We start from the raw sequence: 27,345 nt of genomic DNA, 5'->3' as shown, positions 1-27,345 counted from the left end.
TCTTCCTATTTAGATGAGCACCTTCTTGCCCTTGGATCACCCACTCTGGGGGAAGCTGTGTCATGAGTAGTTCTATGATCAGGCCCATGTAGCCAGAAACAAAAACCTCCTGCCAAGCACTGCATGAGTCATCTTGGAAGTGACCCTCCCCAGTCATGCCTTCAGATGACACTGCAACCCTGCTGGCAGTCTTTACTGAAACTTCTTGAGAAATCTTGAGCCAGTACCACGTAGCTGAACTGCTGCCAGATTCTTGACTCACAAAAACTGCAACATGGTAAGTTTTTTTTTTTTTTTCTGGTGGGGCAGGGGGCTGTTAGTTTATTAGGTAACAATAGATAACTAATACAATAATATACCCTCATATAAAAAACAAATAAAAGGTCCTGGGTTGTTGGCCTTGCCATGTTGTTTCTCTTCAGTTAGTTCTACTGAGGATCCATGCCACTTGGCTAGTTTAAGTTACAGTTTTGTTTGTTTGATGAATTTGAGCTCCTTGTTGTTATTGAAGATACGGATATTCTATTTTTTAAACTGCTGTTGGTTCCGCTTTGATGGAAGATTTTGATTCCATTTGCTCATCTCCTTTTATTTTTTTTCTACATTCTTGCCACACTTTACACATTTACTTTACCATCTGTGGCAGATTATAGATGGCCACAAATTCTTTGAAACTTCTCCCATCTAGCCGTGGTATCTATTCACCCTCCTCTTGAATCTGGGTCTGATTATGACTGCTTTGATCAACAGAATGTGGAACTGACACTATGCCAGTTCTGGGCAGGCCCACATATTCTCTTGGGCCCTAAGCAGTCATACAAGAGGTCCAATTACCCTTCTAGAGAGACTATATAGAGAGGAATTGAAACTATATGGAAAAGGGGAGATCCAGTTGAACCCAGCCTTCCAGTAATCCCTACCAAAATGTTGGATATCATTGAGTCTGACATTGACCTTCCTGACCAGCTTGGCCTTAGATGAATACCAAGTAACTCCTATTAATGCCATGTGGAACAAAGGAATTGCCAACTAAACACTTCCCAAATTCATAACCTAGAATTTGTGAGATGTAATATATGGGTTTTGCTTAAGTCATCAGGTTTTATAGTATACAGATATATGTATTATTATTATGTATAATTATGTATTTCACAAAAATATATAATCAGAATATTATCTATCAATTTATATATCTTTTAGTGTATATTATTGTTTTTGCATAAATTCTAATGACTTCTAAGTTTTAGTATTTTCATTTTTTTTTTTTTTTTTAGACAGAGTCTTGCTCTGTCGCCCAGGATGGAATGCAGTGGTGTGATCTTGGCTTACTGCAAGCTCCACCTCCTGGGTTCACACCATTCTCCTGCCTCAGCCTCCCTAGTAGCTGGGACTACAGGTGCCCGCCATTAGTTACTTTAATGTTTATCCCTTATCTTCATGCTCTCAATATTTTTTCATTGATTTCAACATCAGTTTTTATTTAAAATCACTTTTTTTCTATTAGAAAATTTATTCTCCCCTTTACTCTAAGTATTATTTATTTTTAGCCTTTAAAAATGTTAATATCACCTACTGGTTAAAATTAGAGAACTGAGTGATACTTGAAGGAAAAAGAAAATGTTGCTATTTTTATCTATATACTTTTATACGGTTTAAATATTTACTATAGCAGTGCATTTGTGAAGTGTTTTATACTTGAAAGGAAGAAAACAAAAGACAAAAAAAACTTCTATTTATTCTTAACTTTTTAATGTTTTAATTTCTAAATTTACGTTTAGGTTTATTATCAAGTTGTGATTCTACCCTTCTTGGCAACCTATAACATTTAAATTCTGCTTTTTATCAGAATATATTTCAACTCAATCCAATAAAAACTATAATTTTGTATATTCTCAATCAATAGGGGAGATTTTGTGTTAAACAGTTAAAATAAAATTCAGTAGATAAGAAAAAATGTCAAAATATATCCAACATATATTTTATCACAATTAAAGTTGGGTCATCCAGAACATCTAAATGTTTTAATTTCTACAGCACTGAGCACTAGAGAGCCTAGACATTTTGACCCAAAATTTCTGCTGCTGAAAAAAAAAAGAAAAGAAAGAAACTGAAGACTTCCTGAAATTCTAGTACCTCAATCCAATTGGAAAAAAATTTGCCTAATCCAATCAAGCAAGTCCTCAGTGAGTAGCAACATAAACAAACACATAAATTTAAGTCAATATTTAAGTCAATATTTTTATTAAAATGCATACTGTTAAAGCCAAGACAAAAGATATTACAGGAAACATCTTTTTCCATAAAATATGAGTTTTGGTATCTTTTTGGACTAATACTTGGAGGGCATACAAGAAAGATGCCAAGACTTTAGCTCAGAGCCTGGAAAGGACAAGAGAGGCAAGTGTGATTTGGTCCTTGAGAAAGGATTGGTTACGGCTGCAACCAAGGGTCATCTGGTATGCTGAGTTGAGGAAAAACAGTGAATTCAGTATGGCTGCTGGCTTAAAAACAGCAAAGTACAGCCCAACCTTCTCTAACCCTAGAGACAAGGATTAGGAATATTTACCTTAATGTATATCATACAGAGCTTCTTGAAATATGAATGCTTCCAGAGAAGTGATCTTTATCATATTTCTATGGAGAAAAAACGTGGACAGAGTTTGAGTGGCTCCTCTAAAGGAAGTGGAAATGAGTCAGCACCCCCGAGATGTTGAGACTAATTACTTTACCTGACTTTCTGCTATAGGATGAAACCAACTAGACTAGTGTTTGACTATTGACCTCCTCTGAAGAACACATGTCGATTCCCTGGGGTAATTAGACTCTATTTCCCCAAAACTTTTTGGCTGAGGTAGAGACCCAGAAATGGTAAATGGCAGGTTTGGAGGGTTGTAATCAATTTCCTGTTTCTCTGTCCACTGCTTTCTGTTGACTCTACATAATACTTACTTCCTTGTTGACTTCAACAGCATCCATCAGCACAGTAGTCTGTGGTTAAGAGTGAACAAAATTTCCTTTAGTTGTCTGTCTCCTCATTTGGAGCAAACAGGAGAACATTATTATGGTCAAGATTAAGTCACCCACATAGAAAAACCTCTATTCGGAAAATTGTAAAATGCCAACACCAGTCTTAGCTTTCCCACTAGCCTGAGACAAGTTACTTGACTTCCGTGGACATCAACTTTCCATTGTCATTCTGAGGAGACTGAAGTAAATAAGAAGTTTTTAACAAAGACTTTGTGGACTTGGAGAGGTGATGTTGATGGAGAAGAGAGCTTCAAATACTCAGAAATGCAGTACAACTTTTAAGTTGTACTACATTTTTTTTCTGAGAATAAGCTTTAATCATTTTTACAGAGGTTTGTGACCTAAAATTGTTGAGAACTAAATATTTTTATTCTGTAAACATATATTGAACAAGGCCTTGGGTTAGGCAAAGTGGGAAACACAAAATGAGTGAGACAAGTACCCAAATCATCAAAATCAAATGTACAATATGCTACTGCCACAGAGATGAAGAGACCATAGTATTTATAGAAGTGAGAGATTATAGCTGTCTGGAGGTAGGGAAGTGAGAATGGGGGAATACTTCAAGGAAAATAGTTCAGGTCTGTGCATGTAAAGAGAGCAAAGTAGTTGATGTAAAAAGAATAATAGGAGCTAAGCATAAACTCGAAAAACACTATGGATGGTAGTTGCAGTGGCTCACGCCTGTAATCCCAGCAATTTGGGAGGTTGAGGTGGGAGGATCACTTGAGGTCAGGAGTTCGAGACCAGCCTGGCCAACATGGTGATACCTTGTATTTATTAAAAATACAAAAATTAGCTGGGCATGGTGGCACACGCCTGTAATCCCAGCGACTTGGGAGGCTGAGGTACAAGAATCACTTAAACTCAGAAGGCAGAGGTTGCAGAGGTTGCAGTGAGCCGAGATCATACCACTGCACTCCAGCCTGGGTGACAGCGTGAGACTCTGTCTCAAAACAAAACAAAACAAAATACCCTATGGGTGTGAGGCAACGATATGCAGTCAGACACATTTGGCTAAGATACCAGATATGGGGAGAAAAGAAGGAGAGCAGTAAAGCATACAGCCAAGTAATGTATTTTAAAAATAAAAATAGCACACACATGGAAACACAAAACTGGCTAAGACTTATGCTAAGTCTATGCTAGTGCTTAGATCTCAGTGGTTTTTAACTTTGTGGAAATATGTGCTTGGCTTCTATTAATACGAAATATCCCACACCTGATGTCAGATAGATAGATGAATAGATGGATAGATAGATAGATAGATAGATAGATAGATAGATAGATAGACAGATAGATAGAAACTTCCTTTCAACTCACAGAATTACTATGTATCTACGGATGTAATCTATGCTGTTAATTCTCAATATTCATGGAATTATGTTTACAAAAATGCTGTGAGCACTGAATTAGTAAATACTGAAACATTCTTCCTAGAGAAAAGACAGGAAGAGGTTCCTATAAGCCTCTAGTCACATTTTTATCAACAGATCAATATATAACTTTGTTTTATGAATGTTTCTGTTTAAAGATACCTTTTCTTAAAGGTTGACTCAAGAACTGCTAAGTAAATAAATGTTCATTCATGAACATCGAACTTATGACCTACAGCACTATAGGCCATATGTGAATTAAGCTTATCAAGCACAGATATATTCTCCATGAGGTTCATTGCAGCCTTCCTGTGCTTAGAAACACTAGTCAGCACTTTGGGACTACATTTTTGGGCCATTTTAAACGGTGAGATCACTAACAAGAAGCACACGAGTAAAAACAACGGCAATAAATAGACTATGGAAGGACCCTTGTTTACACTATTATACATGAAACAAAAAGGCAGAGTGCTGCCTTGTTTAACCTCAGCTAGGCATATGTGCATTGAACAAGTCAAAATTTTTTCACTCTACTTGTGTCTGTGAATAACCTCAAAAGTGTCCCAAGCATTTATTTTGGGTTACAAATAAATAAATTTCAGCAAGTAGGTGAATTTGTAAATATAGAAACTGTGAATAATGAATTTTGACTATAAATGTACATCTATATGTATATATATATGTGTGTGTGTGTGTGTGTGTGACCCCAAAATTCTTATTTTAAAATTCTAACCTGTGACATGGTGGTATTTAGAAGGCGGCCTTTGGGAAGTAATTGGGTCATGACATTGGAGCTTAAAAGAAGAGACCAGAAGTGGAGCAAGATGGCAGAATAGGAGACTGCACTGATTGTCCCCACCATGCAGGAACACCAAATTTAACGACTATCTACACGAGAAAAGCACCTTCCTAAGAACCAAAAATCAGGTGAGCACTTACAGTACCTGGTTTTAACTTCATGTTACTGAAAGAGGCACTGAGAAGCGGAGAAAAAGCCGTCTTGAATTACTAAAGCCACCCCTCCCCCTAACCCCTGTGGCTGTGTGATATGGAGAACCTGTGCACTTGTGGAAGAAGAACACAATGACTGTGAGACTTTGCATTGAACTTGGTTCTGCCGTCACAGCAGAAAGCAGAACTGAGCTGTAGTTAGCTGATGCCCATCCACAGAAGGAGCATTTGGACTGGGTCTAGCCAGAAGGAAATTACCCATCCCAGTGGTTGAACCTTGAGCTCTGGCAAGCCATGCCACCACAGGCTAAAGTGCTGTGGGGCTCTGAATACATTTGAAAGGCAGTCTAGTCCACAAGGACTGCAACTCCTAGGAGAATTCTATTGCTGAGCTAGACTCAAAGCCAGTGGACTGAGAGGGCACACAACCTACTGAGAAACCTGAAAGGATGGCTAAGGGAGTGCTTGTGACTCCCCTGCCGCAATCCTAGTCTGCATAGCTCATGGCTCCAAAAAAGACTCCTTCCTTCTGCTTGAGGAGAGGAGAGGAAAGAGCAAAGAGACTTCCTCTTACATCTTGGATACCAGTTCAGCCACAGTAGGATAGGGTACCAGGCAGAGTTTTGAGGCCGGGGATTCCAGGCTGTAGTTCCCAGACAACATATCTAGACACACTCTGGTCCAGAAGAGAACTTGCTGCCTCACAGGCCAGGAGAGAGTAGCATAACATATTTAAAGTGCTGAAAAATGTTTACCCTAGAATAGTATATCTGGTGAAAATATCCATCCAACATGAATGAGAAATAAAGACTTTCCAAGATGAACTGAAACTAAGAGATTTCATCCATTTCAGACCTTTCCTACAAGAAATGCTAAAGAGAGTACTTCAATCAGGAAGAAAGGACTTTAATGAGTAATAATCATGTGAAGGTAAAAAAAAAAACTCGCTGGTAATAGTAAGTACACAGAAAAAATACAGAATATTATAACACTGTAACTATAGTGTATAAACTACTTTTATGTTAAGAAGAAAGGCTAAAAGATGAACCAATCAAAAATAATAACTACAACAACTTTTCAAGACATAGAACAATAAAATATTGATAGAAACAACAAAAAGTTAAAAAGCAGGAAAATGAAGTTAAGGTGTAGAGTTTGTATTAGTTTTCTTTTTGGCTTATTTGTTTTTTATGCAAAGACTGTTAAACTGTTATCAGCTTAAAATAATGGTTTATAAGATAGTATTTGAAAGCCTCATGGTAACCTGAAATTAAAAAAATACAACAAATACACCAAAAATAAAAATCAAGAAATTAAATCATACCCCTAGAGAAAATTATCTCCACTAAAAGGAATACAGGAAGGAAGGAAAGAAGGAAGAGAAGACCGCAACAAACCAGAAAACAAATAGTAAAATGCCAGGAGTAAGTCCTTACTTATCAATTATAACATTGAATGTAAATGGACTAAACTCTCCTATCAAAAGACATAGAATGGCTGAATGGATGAAAAACAAGACACAATGATTTGTTGCTACAAGAAACACACTTCATCTGTAAAGACACACATACACTAAAAATAAAGTGATGAAAAAAGATGTTCCATGCCAATGGAAACAAACAAATCAAAAAAAAAAAAAGTGGGAGTAGCTATACTTAGACAAAACAGATTCCAGGACAAAAACTGTAAGAAGAGACAAAGAAAGTCACTGTATAATAATCAAGCAGTCAATTCAGCAAGAGGACATAACAATTATAAATGTATGTGCACACAACACTGGAGCAACCAGTTATATAAAGCAAATATTGTTAGAGTGGAAGAGTGAGATAGATCCCAATACAATAATAGCTGCACACTTCAACAACCCACTTTCATCACTGGACAGATATTCCAGACAGAAAATCAACAAGGAAACATCAGACTTAGTCTGCACTATAGACCGCATGAACCTAATAGATATTTACCAAATATTTAATCCAAAGGCTGCAGAATACATGTTCTTTTTCTCAGCACATGGATCATTCTCAAGGATAGACCATATGTTAGGTCACAAAACAAGCCTGAAAACATTCAAAAATTTAAAATAATGTCAAGCATCTTCTCTGACCAGGATAGAATAAAAAAACAAAAATGACAAGAGGATTTTTGCAAACTATACAAATAGATGAAAATTAAACAATGTGCTCCAGAATAACCAGTGGGTCAATGAAGAAATTTAGAAAAAAATCAAAAAAATTATTGAAACAAATGATAATGAAAACACAACATACCAAAACTTGTGGAATACAGCAAAAGTGGTACAAAGAGGAATGTTTATAGCTATAAATACCTACATCAAAACAGAAGAAAAGCTTCAAATAAACAACCTAGCAATGCATCTTTAAAAACTAGAAAAGCAAGATCAAACCTAACCCAAAATTAGTAGAAGAAAAAATAATAAAGATCAGAGCAGAAATAAATGAATTTGAGCTGAAGAAAACAATACAAAAAATTAATGAAACAAAAAATTAATGAAACAAAAAGTTGGTTTCTTGAAAAGTTTAACAAAATTATCAAACCTTTAGCCAGACTAAGAAAAAAAAAAGAGAAGACTCAAATAAATAAAATCAGAGATGAAAAAGGAGATATTACAACTGATACCACAGAAATTTAAAGGATCATTAGTGGCTACTATGAGCAACTATATGCCAATAAATTGGAAAATTTAGAAGATATGGATAAATTTCTAGACACTTGCAATTTACTGAGATTGAACCATGAAGAAATTCAAAACTTGAACTGACTAATAACAAGCAATGTGATTCAAGTTGTAATAAAAAGTATTCCGGCAAATAGAAGCCTGGGACCCAGGCTTCACTGATAAATTCTACCTATCAAACATTTAAAGAAGAGCTAATAACAATCATACCCAAACTACTCTAAAAATAGATGAGAAGGGAATACTTCCAAACTCATTCTATGAGGCCAGTATTACCCTGATAACAAAACCAGACAAAGACACATTAAAAAAGAAAACTATAGGCCAATATCTCTGATGAATATTGATGCAAAAATACTGAACAAGATACTAGCAAAATGAATTCAACAATACATTAGAAAGATCATCCTTCATGACCAGGTGGGATTTATTCCTGGGATGCAAGAATGATTCAATACGCATAAATCAATCAATGTAATACATCACATCAACAGAATAAAGGACAAAAAACATATGACCATTTTCATTGATGTTGAAAAAGCATTTGATAAAATTCAACATCCTTTCATAATAAAACCCCTCAAAAACCTGGGTATAGAAGGAACATACCTCAAAACAATAAAAGCCATATACAAGAGATCCACAGCTAGTATCATACTGAATGGGGAAAAACTGAAAGTCTTTCCTCTAAGATCTGGAATAAGATAAGGATGCTTACTTTCACCACTGTTACTCAACAAAGTACTAGAAGTCTTAGCTAGAGCAATCAGACAAGAGAAAGAAAAAAGGGAGAAGTCAAATTATCCTTGTTTCCAGATTATATAATCTTATATTTGGTAAAACCTAAAGACCCCACCAAAAAAAACTATTAGAACTGATAAACAAATTCAGTAAAGTCACAAGATACAAAATCAACATACAAAAATCAGTTGCGTTTTTATATGTCAACAGCAAACAATCTGAAAAAGAAATCAAGAAAGTAATCCCATTTACAGTAGCTACAAATAAAATTACATACTTAGGGACTAAATTAAAGAAGTAAAAGATTTTTACAATTAAAACTATAGAACACTGATGAAAGAAATGGAAGTGGATTCAAAACAAAAGGAAAAAATATTCCATGTTCCTGGATTAGCAGAAACAATACTGTTAAAATGTTCGTACTAGCCAAAACAATACACAGATTCAATGCAATTCCTATCAAAATGACAATGATGTTCTTCACAGAAATAGAAAAAAAGAATTCTAAAATTTCTATGGAACCATAACAGACCCAGAATATCCAAAGGTATCCTAAGCAAAAAGAACAAAACTGAAAGACTCACATTATCTGACTTCAAATTATACTACAAAGCTATAGTAACCAAAACAGCATGGTTCTGGCATAAAAACAGACATATAGACCAGTAGAACAGAATAGAGGACCCAGAGCTATATTCATACATCCACAGTGAACTCATTTTTGACAAAGGTCCCAAGAACATACATTGGAGAAAGGAGAGTCTCTTTGATAAATGGTGCTGGGAAAACTGGATATCCATTATGCAGAAGAATGAAACTAGCCCCCTATCTCTCACCATATACAAAATCAAATAAAAAATGGATTAAAGACTTAAATCTAAGACCTAAAACAATGAAACTACTAAAAGAAAACTTCGGGGAAGCTCTTCAAGACATTGGAGTGGGCAAAGACTTCTTGAGTAACACCCCACAGGCATAGGAAACCAAAGCAAAAATGGACAAATGGGATTACATCAAGTTAAAAACCTTCTGCACAGCAAAGGAAACAATCAACAAAGTGAAGAGACAACCCACAGAATGGGGTAAAGTATTTTCAAATGATCCATTTGACAAGGTATTAATAACCAGAATATATAGGGAGCTCAAACAACTCTATAGAAAAAAATATAGTAATCCAATTCAAAAATGGACAGAATATTTGAATAGAAATTTACCAAAAGAAGACATAAAAATGGCAAACAGGTACATGAAAAGGTGCTCAACATTATTTCTCATCAGAGAAATGCAAATCAAAACTACCAGAGATCATTTCACCCCAGTTAAAATGGCTTTTATCAAAAAGACAGGCAATAACAAATGTTGGTTAGACTGTGGAGAAAAGGGAAACCTCATAAACTGTTGGTGAGAATGTAAATTATTACCACCACTATGGAGAAAAATTTAGAGATTCCTCAAAAAACTAAAAATAGAGCTACCATATGATCCAGCAATCCCATTTCTCCATATATACTCAAAAGAAAGAAAATCAGTATATCAGAGATATAGCTGCACTCCCATATTTTTAGCAACACTATTCTCAATAGCCAAGATTTGGAAGCCACATAGAGGCCTAGAAATACAAGAATGGATAAAGAAGATGTAGTACATATACATATACACGATGGAGTACTATTTAGCCATAAAAAAGAATGAGATCCTGTCATTTGCAACACTGTGGATGGAACTGCAGGTCATTATGTTAAGTGAAATAAGCCAGGCAGAGAGACAAACACTGCATGTTCTCACTTATCTGTAGGAGCTAAAAATTAGAACAACTGGACTCATGGAGGTAGAGAGTAGAAGGATGGTTCCCAGAGGCTGGGAAGAGTGGTGGGGGGTGGGGGCAGGGAGGAAGTGGGGATGTGGAATGGATACAAAAACACAGAAATAATGAATAAGACCTAGTATGTGCTAGCACAACAGGGTGACTGTAGTATGAAATAATTTAATTGTGTATTTTAAAATAACTAAAAGTATAATTGGATTGTTTGAAACACAAAGGATAAATGCTTAAGTTGATGTATACCCCATTTACTGTGGTGTGATTACCACACATTTCATGCCTGTATCAAACTATCTCACATAACTCATGAGATAGTCCACTCTCCATTTCCATCCAGGGTATTGCAAATGATGGGATCTAAATATGTACACTTACTATGTACCCACAAAAATTAAAATAAATTAAAAACAGAAAAAGCCAGATAGGTAACATTCTCTTTCTGTAAGTGAGGATACAAAGAAAGAGAAGTCACAGCCTGCAACCTGTAAGAGAATGCTCACAAGACCCAGTCCACGCTGGGACCCTCATCTCAGACTCCAGTCTCCAGAACTGTGAGAAATAAATTTCTGTTGTTTATAAGCTGCCCAGTCTAAGACTGTCATAGCAGCCAGAACTAAAACATGTATATATACCTACACATCTTTCATGCAAATTACAGAATTACTAAGTAGGAAAATTCACACAAAGTAAATGATGATGTTAAGGGCTATTTGGTTGTCTTCTAAATACTCAGTATTCATTCTAAATGGGAAACCAAATAATACTCTGAAAGTGGCTTGGTTAGGATGAAACTGGAGAACATTACTTACATTATTTGATGGTTTAATAGTATTAAGCCAAAGGAGGCAAGTCCTTAGTGAAATGGAATATTAAGTAATGTGTAAATTAATATAAATGAAGATGCTTTGGGAAAGTTAGCCAAGTACCCCTTTGGCTATGACAGCCTGGATTTTCAACAGGTACAGGGAGGACAAGTATTTTTGTGGCAACATCTCAGGGAAAGTAGGCTTCTTTCCAAATGGCATCCACATATACAGTTTTAAAAGATAAATTGTTTCTTTTGATTCCTCTTTCCAACTTTTATTTTTGATTCGGGGGTACATGTGCAGGTTTGTTGCATGGGTAAATTGTGTGTCATGGGGCTTTGGTGTACAGATCATTTCATCACCCGGGTAATGAGCATAAATGCCATAGGTAGTTTTTCAATCCCCATCCTCCTCCCACCCTCCACCCTCAAGCAAGCTCCAGTGTCTACTCTTCCCTTCTTTGTTCCCATGTGTACTTAGTATTTATCTCCCATTTATAAGTGAGAATATATGGTATATGGTTTTTTGGTCCTGCATTAATATGATAATGGCCCCCAGTTCCATCCACATTACTACAAAGGACATGATTTCATTTTTTTGTTGGCTGCATAGTATTCCATGGTGTATATGTACCACATTTTCACATCCAGTACACCATTGGTGATCATTTAGGTAGATTCTATGTCTTAGCTATTGTGAATAGTGCTGTGATGAACATACGCACGCATGTGTCTTTATGGTAGAACGGTTTATATTCCTTTGGGTGCATACCCATTAATTGGATTGCTGGGTCGAATGGCAGTTCTGAGTTTTTTTGAGAAATCTTCAAACTGCTTTCCACAATGGCTGAACTACTTTACATTTCCACCAGCAGTGTGTAAGTATTCCCCCTTCTCTGCAACCTCACCAGTACCTGTTATGTTTTGACTTTTTAATCATATTCATTCTGACTGGCATGAGATAGTATCTTATCATAATTTTGATTTACATTTCTCTACTGATTAGTGATGTTGACCATTTTTTTCATACGCTTATTGGTCTTACGTGTATGTCTTCTTTTGTGAGGTGTCTGTTCATGTCCTTTGCTCATTTATTTAATAGATTTCATGTGCGTCTGTGTGAAGAGACCACCAAACAGGCTTTGTGTGAGCAACAAGGCTGTTTATTTCACCTGGGTGCAGGTGGACTGAGTCCGAAAAGAGAGTCAGTGAAGGGAGATAGGGGTGGGGCTGTTTTATAGGATTTGGGTAGATAAAGGGAAAAGGGGGGTTGTTCTCCAGCAGGCAGGAGTGGGGGTCACAAGGTGCTCAGTAGGGGAGCTTTTGAGCCAGGATGAGCCAGGAGAAGGAATTTCACAAGATAATGTCATCAGTTAAGGCAGGAACAGGCCATTTTCATTTCTTCTGTGGTGGAATGTCATCAGTTAAGGCAGGAACCGGCCATCTGGATGTGTACGTGCAGGTCACAGGGGATATGATGGCTTAGCTTGGGCTCAGAGGCCTGACAATCGAGTTGCTTATTTTTTGCTTGTTGATTTAAGTTTCTTATAGATTCTGGATATTAGACCTTTGTTAGATGCATAGTTTGCAAATATTTTCTCCTATTCTGTAGATTGTCTGTTGACTCTGCTGATAGTTTCTTTTGCTGTGCAGAAGCTCTTTAGTTTAATTAGGTACCACTTGTCAATTTTTGTTTTTGTTGCAATTGCTTTTGGTGTCTTCGTCATGAAATCTTTGCCAGGACCTGTGTCAAGAATGGTATTTCCTATGTTTTCTTCTAGGGTTTTTTACAGTTTTAGGTTTTACATTTAAGTCTTTGGTTCATCCTGAGTTGATTTTTGCATACGGTGAAAGGAAGGGGTTCAGTTTTCATCTTTTGCATATGGCTAGCTAGTAATCCCAGCACCATTTATTGAATAGGAAATCCTTTCCCCCATTGCTTGTTTTTGTTGAGCTTGTCGAAGATCAGATGGTTGTGGGTGTGTGGCTTTATTTCTGGGTTCTTTAACCCAGAACCCAGAACCTGGGATCTGTTTCATTGGTCTATGTGTCTGTTTTTGTACCAGTACCATGCTTTTTTGTTTACTGTTGCTTTGTAGTGCAGTTTGAAGTTAGGTGCTGTGATGCTTCTGGCTTTGTACTTTTTGCTAGCTAAATTATTTCTTAATGAAGGCCCATAAATAAAAATAAAATAACTCCTATCTTACCTGACCCAAGGGAGAAAATATTGCAACTAACCTGGAGGAAGTGAGGCTGAGTTTGAGTATGAATGAGTAGAGAATCAGGTGGAAAGGTGCCAGATTCAGGTAATGATGAGTTCCCATTTCCTCCAGAGGTCCACTTGGTGACAGGCAGGGACCATCAGGCGTGAATCCCAATTACTTCCTCATTCTTCTCACCTAACCCTACTAGTGTTGACTTGAAAATATATCTCAATAAATGCACATCTTTCTCTACTCCTTTCTCTTGGCACTTCAACCAAGAGACCATTCTTTATTCTTGAATAATCTAAGCCCCCTTTTTCCCATTATTCTCCCTACTTGAAAAGATTTTCCTCTAGCCCTTCAATGGATGGCTGATCTCCCTCCCTCAGACCTCAGCTTAAATGTCTCCTACCCAACAAAGTCTTTCTCATTCAGTCTGTCTGATCCTAGGTGTCCTTGCTAGGTCCTCAACTATTTATTTCCTTTCTATAGTAGTACAGCACATAGTGATCTTGCTTATTCACTTGTTCACGTGATCATTATCTATCTCCTTCCCCTGTCATATAAACACCATGAACACTAAGAACATAACCACCTTGTTTACCACTAAATCCCCAAAGGCTGGAAAAATGCTTGCCTCAAATTAGTTACACACTGTATGTTTAATGAATAAACATAAAGTCTACCTAAGTCCTTAAGTAGACTTTCTTAATAATCCTACAAAATAAAGACAAATTAGTGAAATTATAACTTATAATTGCATTGCAAGATTACAATCCTCTGGTTGAATTTTATGGCTTTTCAAATTGAGGCCAGGAATGTTCAGCATGTAATCCTAACCATGCAGGTGAATTTGTAAAGTAGGCTGTTGAGTGCCAGCTTTCAAATATCACTAACACCACCTGTTAAGACATTTAGTTTATTGCTTAATATAATATATAACACCATCTATCTCCACAAAGTTTCAGCAGTGTCATGAAGGGAATAGGGCAAGGACAGAATTTATTAAGAATTGGAAATTTTGTGTAAGATGGAGGAAAAGTGAAAGGGAGGACTTGATTAGGATTGTATAAGAATTAACAACTTTTCTGGACTGCTGGAAATAGCAAGGTAAAGATGTTGGCACAAAAGATTCAAAGATCTTTCCAGTAAGATAGACAGTAAGGTTTAGTTGTTTTGCTTTATTTTGTTTTGTTTTGTTTTGGAGGGGATGAGGACTTAGGTAGTTTTGGTTCTCAGTGTCCAAGCAATGTAGGGCAGATGATTTTGGTTTCAGGGTGAAGGCTGGATCACAGTAACACCTTCCCAATTCCATGCTCCCACAACTAAACCAAATCAAGAGTTTAGAACTAAATGGATTATCTTCCCCACTCCTTCAAAATGTACATTTTAAAAACAAGTTTCTAGGAAAAAAGCTACATATTTAATCTGATGAAGTAGGACAATTTTAAATGGGAAAAAATATGAACTCCATTCAAATCACGTTGCTGCTCATGAGGCACCCCTGAGGATAGCTATACTTACAAGAGATTGATAAGAATTCCATTAGTACATATTAATATTTCAGTCTATTTAGAAAAAATACATATTCACTTAAAAATGGTTCTTTGCTTTTGTTAGGTATAGCAGTAAAATATAAAACTTCCAATGAGATTTAATATGTGGATAAATAATCTATTTAATATGATATGTGTATTTTAGCACCTAATGAGGGAGGGACCACATAGTTTGAATTGCATAATCTATGCAGTAGAGTGGCTTTTGATTCAATTGCTCAGTTGAATCAATTAAATAACATGCTTAATTGATTGCTTTTCTCTCCAATAAAAATAACCTTATTGGACTGAATATGCCAAAATTCCAGTCAGATATTTTGAAGTTACTTGTAGTCAGAAATCAGGATATTCAATATTCTTTGTCAAAAAAATCTCATAGGTTTTTACAAGCATCCATAAAGTTTCTCGGATTAGAATTTTTTAGGTTTAACCACAGACCTAACCATTTCTGAAGACAAAATTGATCAAATATTGCAATTTTATATGGTACACCTTAATAGAACTTGAGAGCTGGATGAGGTCTTCAAAGACATATGGTGCAATCAAACTCCTATTGGAAGCTAGAGCTTGTTAGAGACAAACAGGTTGCAAGAGTCAGTCAGCTTGTGGTCAGACTTAGGACTGAGAATCCAACCTTCTGACGTTTGCCCACTGCATTCTGCTCAGGGTTCATGCCTTGACTTCCTGACAAGTTTTAAAAGTAACATCTTTTAAAAATAATTGTTGCATTTTGGATAATCTAGGCTACTGATTCATTCAATATGTTTAGCTCGGAAATGGTTGGATTTTTGCTTCAGTCCTTAGTTAATGGAATATTATTTCACAATAAAGTGAGATTGTCCTGTCTTTCTAGCTTGGCTCAAAAGCCTCTTGAAAAACTTATTTTGGAACAGCTAATCTTTTTAGTAGACTCATTGTCCTTTAACTATGATCCAGCATGCTTAGGCACATACGAAGGAGTTTCTGTTAATTGGCTAATGACAGACACACAAGACTCGAAACTCATTCACAACTCTAATTTCAGCATCAATGTCTGTAGAGCATTCAGTTCCTTAGAGCATTAAAACAATCGCAGATCAAACTATAACAACTTGATACTTTCATTATAATTTATTTTATAAAGTTTTTTCTGCAGGTTGGAAATCATTGCATAATTCACTATAGAGCCCCTTTTATGAGAGTCAACGGGAGTGTAGTTGTGACTATTTAAATTTATACTAGGCTCTGGGATTGAGTCGTAGGATAGAGCATCAGATGCCCACAGAAGCATTCTCCACACTATCCCTGTGTCGCTGTGGCTTCACAGGAGGTGGAAGATTGCAATTCCTTCAAAAGGGAAGGAACAAACTTAGTAGCCTTGCATGCTATTTGACTGCATGTTTATAATGGTGCCTTAGGAGGAAAAAGTTTTTGCCAATAGAAAAAAATAGATTTAGAAAAAAATTCTAAATAATAAAATAATAAATAATAAAACAGATTTTTTCTATTGGCAAAAATTTTAAACACTTGTTGTGTAAAATGTGGGAAAGTGGAGACCTCAGGGTAAGAATGTAATCTGTAACAACAACTTTAGAAAACAATATAAGAAGGTCTTGAAAGTTACACAAGTCCATTCCGTATGGCCCAGTAATTTCATTTCTAGACATACACTGTAGAAACATTTTATATCTCTACAGGAGGATAGTGTTGTATAAATTATTGGTGTTGTATAAATTTATATTTTATCGGTGTTGTATAAATTTATCTTGGTGTTACATAAATTTATAGTTTACTAAATTTTCCAGAGTTTGAGCACCTTATTTCTGGTGGGCGAGGAAGGATCACAAAAGTTCTTTCTTCTGTAAATTGCCTTTCAGTTTTCTTTGCCTATTTTTAGTTGGGCTGTTTATCTTTGTCTTATGATTCAGGAAGCATTTGTTTCTTAAGTCTAACTTATTGAGTTATGTTTATATACACTAAAGTATATCTGTTTTAAGTGTAGAGTTGAATTAGTTTTAATATACACCTGTTTAACTAATATCACATCCAGATAAGAAATATTTTCCTTATGGCAAAAGTTCGTTATGTCTATTGGTAACCAATCATACCTCTCTCCTCCTACCCTCGAGCCCCTGGAAACCACTGATCATTTTATTTCTCTGGAAATGTTTATTATTTTTCCCTGGGCCCTGACAATCTTCCAGTAGAAGTTTTGCCACTATTTTCTCTTGATAAATAACTACTCTCAAGGCAAGAGCTAGACCTACTTCTCTGGGTTCTCTTTTCTTAGATTTTGCATCAATCCTAGGTCCCCTTACCAGCTGGCTTCCTGCTAGGTTTGGCTAAAGGGAGGTTAAAGCTCTCCTCAGGTGGCACCTTCTTTATGGCTCTAATTCTCACTAGGTTCCCATAACATTTTTCAATACTTGGTCATATAGTTGATCACCCCTTCTTAGTCTTCATTTTCTGTTTGCACAGAGTCGCAAAATCAATGAGAAGTAAGAGCTTAAGGACTTTTCACTTTTTTTCTGAGTATGCTTACAGTCACATGCATGCCTGTAGTGTTTTAAAATCCCAGAAATATCTTAGGGCTTTTCCAAAACTCCTACTGAATTTTTGTTTACCTGATTTTTCCTTTTAGCTTCATGGTTTGTCTACTGTTTGCCTCAACAGTCATTCATGGCTTCAGTCAGACATGAAGTTAAGCAATTTCCTGTGATTGTTTTTGGCAAACACCCTCAGAGAAGAGGCTTTTTGCACTGGTAGCTCTGACTGAGGTCAAATAAAGACAGCCTTGCAAGTGAGGTCTTAAGTAAACCATCAAACAGGACAAGTAATGGCAATGCTCTGGCAAGGGTCTTTGAAGAAGCTCCAAACCCTTTCTACTTCCAGTTGCAGCCAGGCTGCCGGTTTTCACTCTGATGCAGACTGTCAGTTTTCAAGGCTACCACAGAGCTGGATGCTAGAAAGTGGAACTATGATAAATTAAAATGTCGCAAAGCTTTCTGTTCTTATTGAGATTCTGTCACTTTTCCTGGGGTGGGGTAGGGGGGCGGTGAATGCACTTCATGTTGCTGCAAGCCTTTTGTTAGTTTTTAGAGTTCTGGAAGTTTTGATTTTAACAAGTTTTTGCCAATTTTCTCCTTGCTTTTATGGAAGAGAGAATTTTCAAAAATCTTTAATCTGTTATTTTCACTAAAGTCCTATGATCAGTTTTAAATTCCCCAACTGTCTTGATTCAGGTTAAAAAAATATTTAAATTTCCTTGATGATTGATAAGAAAAGTGTTTTTCCCTCCCCTTCTAGATACAAATTATTATTCTAATTATGCTGCCTAAAATCTCTAGTTAATAGTTTACTGTGCACCTAGCATGAGCTAAAGACTTAATAGAAATTGAGTATGAAGTATGATTCTTTTGCAGTTACAAAAACAAGAATATAAAGGCTATTTTAAAATATTAATAGAAATTATTTACATAGTTGTTTCTTCATTAGAAGCAAAACCTAGCTGATGAAATTATGTCTTTTTCCCAAAAAACATCCAGTATTCTAATTTCAATTGGCACTATTTTAATTAATGAGAGACTTCATAATAAATCATTTGTCAAATTTATAAATATACTAAATTTCACACTGATGTATCTCTGAATTGCTTTAAATTAGATAATTTGTAATGTGATTCATCTTCTTCAGGCAACACCTCTTGTGGCAGTGAAATGGATCCATACATTCTTTTGTTTGCCTTTTTGCTCTGTTCTGACACATCACATAAGTTTCTTGGAAGACAAAAATAATTTCTTAAGAGTTTTTGGTTTTGTATGCTTTCAACAATACCTTTGGGTAGCCAAAATAACACTTGAAAGGCATTCTCCATTGTCTCTCCCAAAGTACTTGACATGGTCTAATTTATAAAGCAGACCCTTTTAGGCAGGGCGCAGTGGCTCACGCCTGTAATCCCAGCACTTTGGGAGGCCGAGGCGGGTGGATCATGAGGTCAGGAGATCAAGACCATCCTGGCTAACACGGTGAAACCCCGTCTCCACTAAAAATACAAAAAAAAATTAGTCGGGTGTGGTGGCAGGTGCCTGTAGTCCCAGCTACTTGGGAGGCTGTGGCAGGAGAATGGCGTGAACCCGGAAGGCAGAGCTTGCAGTGAGCAGAGATCGCACCATTGCACTCCAGCCTGGGCTGCAGAGCAAGACTCTTGTCTCAAAAAAATAATAATAATAAATAAATAAATAAATATAAAACAGACCCTTATAAAAGTGACATGTTTCAGCAAAATATACTCCATGAGGTATTTTATTACAATTTATGAACAATTCTACGGATGGAAAAAGTTACACTTACAATCATGTTACAGACTCCCACATCTGTAGATGTCTTTGATACTAGCGCTTTCTGAAAAATTCTGACACAAAATATCACTTGGCTTAGTAGAGATGATAAAAAAAGAACAGGCTATCTGAAAGAATCAGCATTAATTTTCTATCTTTTTGTTCTTGCTTGGCGTATCTCATTTTGCCCTTGTTGTTGTTGTTGTTGTTGGTATGTAAATTGCTTTTAATTTTAGTATAAAAGCAAAAGACAAAAGTATTAAGAATAACTATAAATACAAAATTTGTTAACAGATATACATAAAACAGATGTTAATTATTTCATTTATAACATAAAGTGTAGGGGGTTGCTAAAGTGTAGGTCTTTTGTATTCTATTATATTAGATTGGTGCAAAAGTAATTGTAGTTTTGGACCATTACCCTTTTTATCTGGGAGAGTTTTGTGGAATTAAGAATCTAGCTTCACATTGGAGGCCCTGCTGGAAATATGGATGACAGAAAAATTTGCTAATATTGTCAAACGATCAGTAACCACAACAAGAATGCAATTAGGTACAGAAGAGATGTATTTCAATCTGACTTTTAAACCATGAAACTGTGTGATAATTCTGCAAAGTTATATTTTGTCAGCAAACAAGCTGCGTTGGCAGTTCCCATAGGCAAAGTGCCAGACAGCTCATGTACAAGGGAATTGAAACATTGAAAGGGATTTCTTCCCTTAGTTCCTTTCATAACCGTACATATCTGTTATAGTTGGAGGGAGAATACTTGAAATTATTTCTGGAAGATACGGGAACTTTTGTGTGAAAAAGGGCTACAGAATTTTGCCTGTAAAGTTATGCTAATCTCTGTACAGAAATGTCTGACAATTCAGAAGCTGAAACTCAGCAAAATCTCTACTTTAAGTGTCAGATAAAGCCTAACGTCAAAGGAAAGGGCAAGAGTCTCAGGAAAGAGGTAAGCAAATAAAACTAGCTCTACAATAACCACAATGTCATTTAAAAATCTGCAGTGCCCCTGCCAGATTAAATGTACTGAGAATTCATCAACCCTAAAATCTATAGGAAATGTCCCCTTATTGAAGGTACCAGGGCCTTGGAAACATTCTCTTCTTCTCTAAATTTTCTCAGTAAACTCCAGAATTCTCTTTTATAAGCCATATGGAATCATAAATTTGTTTATCTAATAAATTACAAAGATGACTAGCAGCACATCACAATTAAGGGGTATCTTTTACCTACTGTTCTCAGCTTTGGAGCTATGGCAAAAACTCTGAAACAATTAAAAGTCTCAATGTACATACTGTTAAACATATAGATGATAACAGTCAGGGAATAATTATAGTGGTCCAGACAAGGAAAAATGGCAACTTGAACTAAGCTTCTGTTGATATAAATAGACTTGGACAGAAAGATATTATAGTTTGAATATCTATTTTAAAATTAACTAGGTAATAAATTTGATTTATGTTGAAGGGTAGGGGGAAGATAAAAGTAGACCCCTAGATTTTGGACGTGACAGAATGGATGAATAATGGTCCCATTCATCATATAAAAAATAATTGAAAAGGATTATATTTGATGTAACAAAATCATGAGACTGATATCGTACCTTTGAAGTTTGAGAATATTTTCAGATATCTGAGAGACAATATTGAGTGTATAGTCCAATATGTGTCTGGAGTTCAGAAAAGAATTCTGTACTGGAGAAAAAAAATCCAAGAGCTATAAAAAATAAGTACATGGTAATCGAAGCTATAGTTAAAGATAAAATTTCCCAACTGGGTGCAGTGGCTCACGCCTGTAATCCCACCACATTGGGAGGCTGAGGCAGGCGAATCACTTGAGGTCAGAAGTTCAAGACAAGCCCAGCCAACATGGTGAAACCCCATCTCTACTAAAAATACAAAAATTAGCCGGGTGCAGTGGTGCCTGCCTTTAATCCCAGGTACTCCAGTGGCAGAGGCAAAAGAATCACTTGAACCCCGGAGGCAGATGTTGCAGTGAGCCAAGATGGTGCCACTGCACTCCAGCCTGGGCAACAGAGCGAGATTCTTCTCAAAAAACAAACAAACAAAAGATGAGATTTTCTAATATAAAAGTAAAGAGTATGAAAAGAAAAAAGATCTACAAATGAAATTCAAATAATTCCAGTAATTAATGGCCAATATGAAGAGAATGTGCCCCCAGTGAAGACAAGAGACTAAATGCCAAAGAGGTAGGAAAGGAAACCAGAAAGATATATTATTTCAGTAACCAATAAAGAGATCATTTAAATAAATGAGGTGTATTCAATGATGTCATATTGTGCTGAGACACTTATAAATAATTTTAAATCTCCATTGCATTTGGTAGCATGGAGGTGGTTGGTGACTTTAGCCAGTCAGGTTGGAATAGGTTAAGGAGTGAGTGGAGGGTTGAGGAAATAGCAACTGCAAGTAGATACAACTCTCTTGAAAGATATGCTAGGAAATGAGAGAAAACTAAGATAACAGAGGGAAGAGGTGGTGGGGTAAAATGTGTTTTTTAAAGAGTTGAATAGATCTGAGGATATTTAATTGCTGCCAGTAAGAATATCATTAAGAAATACAACAGGGTTACTATAACAATGCAGTGCCTATTTCATATAGCTAGAAGAGATTTTGAATATTGTCACAAAAAATAAATAATAAATGTTAAAAGTGATGGATGTGGTAATTACCCCAATTTGGTCATTATACTATGTGTATTTGCATTGAAACATCACATTGTATCTAGTAAATATATATAATTATTATGTGTTAATTAATTATAAATAAAATAAATAAAGTGTTAATTCTCAAAGAAAAGCAATATAACCAACAGGGTAAATTCCTTTGAAAGACAGAAGATGAAAAAAGAAAGAAATAGAGAAAGAAAGAAAGAGAGAGAGAGGGAGGGAGGGAAAGAAGAGGAAGGAAGGAAGGAGGGAAAAGAAAGAAGGAAAGAAAGAAAGAACAAAAGAAAGAAAGAAAGAAAGAAAGAAAAGAAAGAAAAGAAAGAAAGAAGGAGGGAAGGAAGGAAGGTAGGAAAAGAAAGAAAAGAAAGAAAGAAAAAAGAAAGAAAAGAAAGAAAAGGAAGAAAGAAAGAAAGAAAAGAAAGAAAGAAGGAGGGAAGGAAGGAAGGAAGGTAGGAAAAGAAAGAAAAAGAAAGAAAGAAAAAGAAGGAAGGAAAGAAAGAAAAGAAAGAGAGAGAGAAAGAAGGGGGAAGGAAGGAAGGAGAGAGAGAAGAAGGGAGGGAGGGAAGAAGGAAGGAAGGAAGGAAGGAAAGAAGGAAGGGATTTAGATTGGATATGGGAAAGAGGAAACCCTCAAATATAACCAAAGAGAAGAAAAAGAGAACGGGTATGTGTTATGGCTAATTTCATGTGTCAACTTCACTGGATCACAAGATGCCCAGATATTTGGTTAAATAGTATTTCAGGTGTGTCTGTGAGAGTATTTCTAGAAGAGATTCATGTTTGAATCAGTATGCTGAGTAAAGCAGATATCCCTCTCCAGGTGGATAGGCATCATCCAATCCACTGAGGGCCTGGATAGCACACAAAGGTAGAGGAAGAGAGAATTTTCTTTCTACACCTGACTGCTTGAACTACTACATCAGTCTTCTCCTGCCCTTAGACTGGGACTTACACCATCAGCACAACTAATTGTCAAATGTTCAGACTCATACCAGAGCTACACCATTGGCTTTTCTGTGTGTGTGTGTGTGTGTGTGTGTGTGTGTGTGTGTGTGTAACATATATATAGAGAGAGAGAGACAGAGAGACAGAGACAGAGAGAGAGAGAGAGAGAGAGAGAATGCACCAAAGGGGAAAAATACAAATAAGAATGAATGCTGACTTCATATGAGAAGTAATGCATCCCACAAGACAATGAAACAGTATTTTTAAAGAGCTAAAAAAAAATTTTTTTAGTCACTGCTAACCTAAAAGTCTATATTCAGTAGAATAGCCTTCAAATATGAAGGTGAAGTAAAAACATTTTCAGACTAACAAAGCTGATAGACTTCATTGCCAGCAGATTGGCACTATAAAAATTGGTGAAGAGAGTACTTCAGCTTTAAGTTATGATACCAGATAGAAACACAGGTCTGCAGAAAGAACTGAAGAGCATTAGAAATGGCAAGTATGAAAGACTTTAGTTAATAATTTCTTTAAAAAATAATTACCCACTTAAAGCAAAAATAATAATCCATTATGTAGTTTGTAATATGTGTAGAAGTAAAACATATGAAAAAAGTAGCATAAAAACCAAACATTAAAAATATTACAGGTGAGTTATTAACAAATATATAAACTAAAATTCTAAAGATTTCAGAAGCATATATAGGAGAACATAATTTATGAATTAGAGTAGTAACATATTTTTTGGATGAGAAAAAAGAACAAAACAAAGGAGAATGATTGATAAATTCAAATATACTGAATCGAGTAGGATAGGGAACTATAAACAAAAATAAAAGACAAATAATAAACCAGGAAAAGATATTTATCCACAAATTGCAAAGAATTAATACTTAGATTACTATATAAAGAATAAGGATCAAATCAATAAGTAATAAAAGAGTGATCTAAAGCAAATAAAATGACCAAAAGATCAGTATTATTCATGGGGAGGAAACTAAAAGTATTAATAAATATGTTAAACGCAACTCAAACTTAAAGAATTCAGGACAATTACCACTAAAACAATCATATGACACTAGTTGATTTTCATTCAACTGACAAAAAATTTAGAAGTCTGGCAATAAGAGGCTATTTTACTTCTCTTACGCTACTGATTAGCGTGAATTGGTACATGCTCTTTGGTAAACAATTTGGATTTGGCATTAGCTGATAAGGTTGAAAATGCATTTTTCCTATGACCACGTAAGTTTCTTCCTGGAAACTTTAACACACATAGGCATAAGGGACATGGACAAGAATATTCACGACATCTTTGTTGATAACAGCAAAAACTGGAACAATCAAAATTCCGACTAATCAAAAAAGAAATAAATATATATTTATATATTTTTATAAGGGGATAATTCACAATAATTAAACAACAAACAATAACAGCAATTTAAAATAAGTACAAAAACAAAATTTCAAAATGATAAATTCAGAATACTATTTATATAAGCTTAAAACAAAACAAAACTGCGTTTATGAACCCATACCTATGCATATTTATTTATTATATGAGGTGGGCAGATGTCTCACAATTATAGATAATTATAATCCACAAGGTTTTACTACTTTTGACGACAGAAACTAGTCTAATCCATCCTTGTTTCTCAATACAGAACATATAATAGGGGCTTAATAAATAATTGATAAATAAATTAATGATAAAATTCAGGTTTCATGACTCTCAACTCCAATTCTCATCATATTTATGCAATACTAGGTAAGGCCTTTGTAAACATGCAATATATGTTGAAAGAGAAAAATTAGCTTGTCTTCAGAGTAGCTGAAAACAAAAACCAAAAAGCTTTGCTAATTTTAGCTTTAAAAAATCTCAAAAATTATGGGTAACACAGTAGCATTCCTACTCAAAGGACCATATATTTGAAATATTGTTCTTCAAATAATTATGCTTCCATGTACTAACAGGAAAAAAGAATGTCAAACTCTCAGGCTGCTTTTATATATAATTCCAACATCTTTTCTTTTCTCATGAATGTCTGAAATTACGTTGTTCTCCAGATGCCAGTCACAAGACCAAGTCAGACCCATCAATAGTTTACTAAAGACAAGCCCAAATTGTCACAAATCCAGAAAGACAAAACTGTAACATCACTACTTGAGATTATGGTCATTGTAAAGCAAATCCATTTAATAGTAATTTTCCACCTTTTTTATTCTGCTACACCTCACATGTAAATATGTACAATAAGAATTCCATGGGTACACCTAGCAAGAGGCATCATTCAATATACCCTCCAACTCACATTTTAGTTTCTCAAAAACTTTCATCCCAAGAAGAAAACACATACTGACTAATGTGTCCTCCCCACTCTATCTCCTCCACTTACGTCACTGGACATCTGTCCTTGATCTTTTAATTTGTGTCAGACTAGGCCAGAAACACTATGTGGGCAAAGAAAAAGACCATTACTGTTTTACATTTATCTCTCCTCATCTGGGAAGTTGAGATACACAGGTGTGTGACAAAGGAATTTTGGAAAAAAAAAATTAGAAGCTAGGGGATGTCATTTATGCATTATCCAAAATCTATTTTATTCCAACAGTAATTTAACTGTCTAAATCCACATTCACCTATGAAATGGTTTCATATGTGAGCATATGTATTACAGTAGAAAAAAGGCAAAGAACCACAGTTGTTAGGTAAATCTCAACTGCTTTGAGATCCCTTAGCGTAGTCCTGCCAGGAAAAGCAAGCCCAACTGGAAAATGTTTTTCCCTCCATCACAAAATCAAATTGTAAACTTATTACATAGGCTACCAATAAGTGTCTGCTGTCCCCCTAAATTATACAATTACCCTTTTAATTCTTACAAAATAAAGTTCATATACCTAATAGGATAACAGTGATCTTTCTCTCAAACCATAATCCAGAACTTAGTGTGCCCTTCTAATCTACAAGATGAGTGTGATGGTTAATATTGTCAACTTGATTGAATGGAAGGATGCAAAGTGTTGATCCTGGGTGTGTCTGTGGGGGTGTTGCCAAAGGAGATTAACATTTGAGTCAGTGGACTCGGAGAGGCAGACCCACCCTCAATCTGGGTGGGCACAATCTAATCAGCTGCCAGCTCAGCTGGAATAAAAGCAGAAGAACGTAGAAGGACTAGACTGGCTAAGACTTCTGGCCTCCATCTTTCTCCCATGCTGGATGCTTCCTGCCATTGAACATTGGACTGAAAGTCCTTCAGCTTTTGGACTCTTGGACCGATGCTAATGGTTTGCCAGGGGCTCTCAGGCCTTTGGCCACAGACTGAAGGTTGCACTGTCGATTTCCCTACTTTTGAGGTTTTGAGACTCGGACTGGTTTCCCTGCTCCTCAGCTTGTAGATGGCCTATTGTGGAACTTCAACTTGTGATTGTGTGAGTCAATACACCTTAATAAACTACCTTTCATATATACATCTATACTGTTAACCCTGCCCTCTAGAGAACCCTGACTAATACAATGAGTATGGATGTGCCCACAGGATCTCCCTTGCCAGTAGTGGTGGGGTAGAAGTATGCAGTCATCATTAGGCTCTGAGGCTTAATCAAGCTAAACATGATAATCTAGTACCCACAGTCTAGCTTCATGGCTATGGTGAGCTCATTAGGGATAAGAAGTGACTTGAGGAATGGAAAGAGAGCTAAGTTGTTGTCAGTGGATTTAACAATATCATTCTCACTTGCAGTATGCTGACTTCCAGGGCCAGTTCTTCAGAATCTGCTTTTTCTCCTGAAATCAGGCCACGTGAAAAGAAGATGTTGCCTCCTGGCACAGATCATTCATCCTGCCTGGTCCTCAGTCAAGTCTCCAGCAGCTTGGAATGTCTGAAGAATGAAAAGCCTGAGAGACAAGGCCCGGGGATGCCCAACATACATTCTATAAGTGGGGAAAGTGGATAAAATGTTTTCTGTGTGGAAAGGACAAATAACAGTTAATTTCTACTGGAAAAGTAAACAAAAACCGTAATTAAAATTGCTCAAAAGTAAATTCTGATGCATGGCTTTGCTCTCCTGATGCGTGTTCCAAAGCCTTCAAACCCAGAGCACATAACACCTTTTCTGTAATCCTTTACCCAGTACCTATCAGGGGACACAGTTACCCGCTGCTGTGGACCAAATCATCACCCATCTTTCTAATACTATGATGTACTT

At 36.0% G+C, this 27,345-nt stretch overlaps 1 long non-coding RNA gene across 1 annotated transcript; it reads left to right on the top strand.

Moving 5' to 3' along the window:
• On the top strand, positions 1–27,181 carry LOC130541523 (uncharacterized). The gene is made up of 4 exons (XR_008955581.1): positions 1–277; positions 1,275–1,396; positions 26,494–26,568; positions 26,895–27,181. It is a non-coding gene; the product is annotated as an uncharacterized LOC130541523 (long non-coding RNA).
• The last annotated feature ends 164 nt before the right edge of the window (positions 27,182–27,345 follow it).

Source organism: Pan paniscus, chromosome 4, assembly GCF_029289425.2.
Source record: "Pan paniscus chromosome 4, NHGRI_mPanPan1-v2.0_pri, whole genome shotgun sequence".
In the NCBI taxonomy this organism is placed as follows: Eukaryota; Metazoa; Chordata; class Mammalia; order Primates; family Hominidae; genus Pan; species Pan paniscus.
Note: the sequence above shows the minus strand (reverse complement) of the source record. Positions and strands in the feature narration are given on the sequence as shown.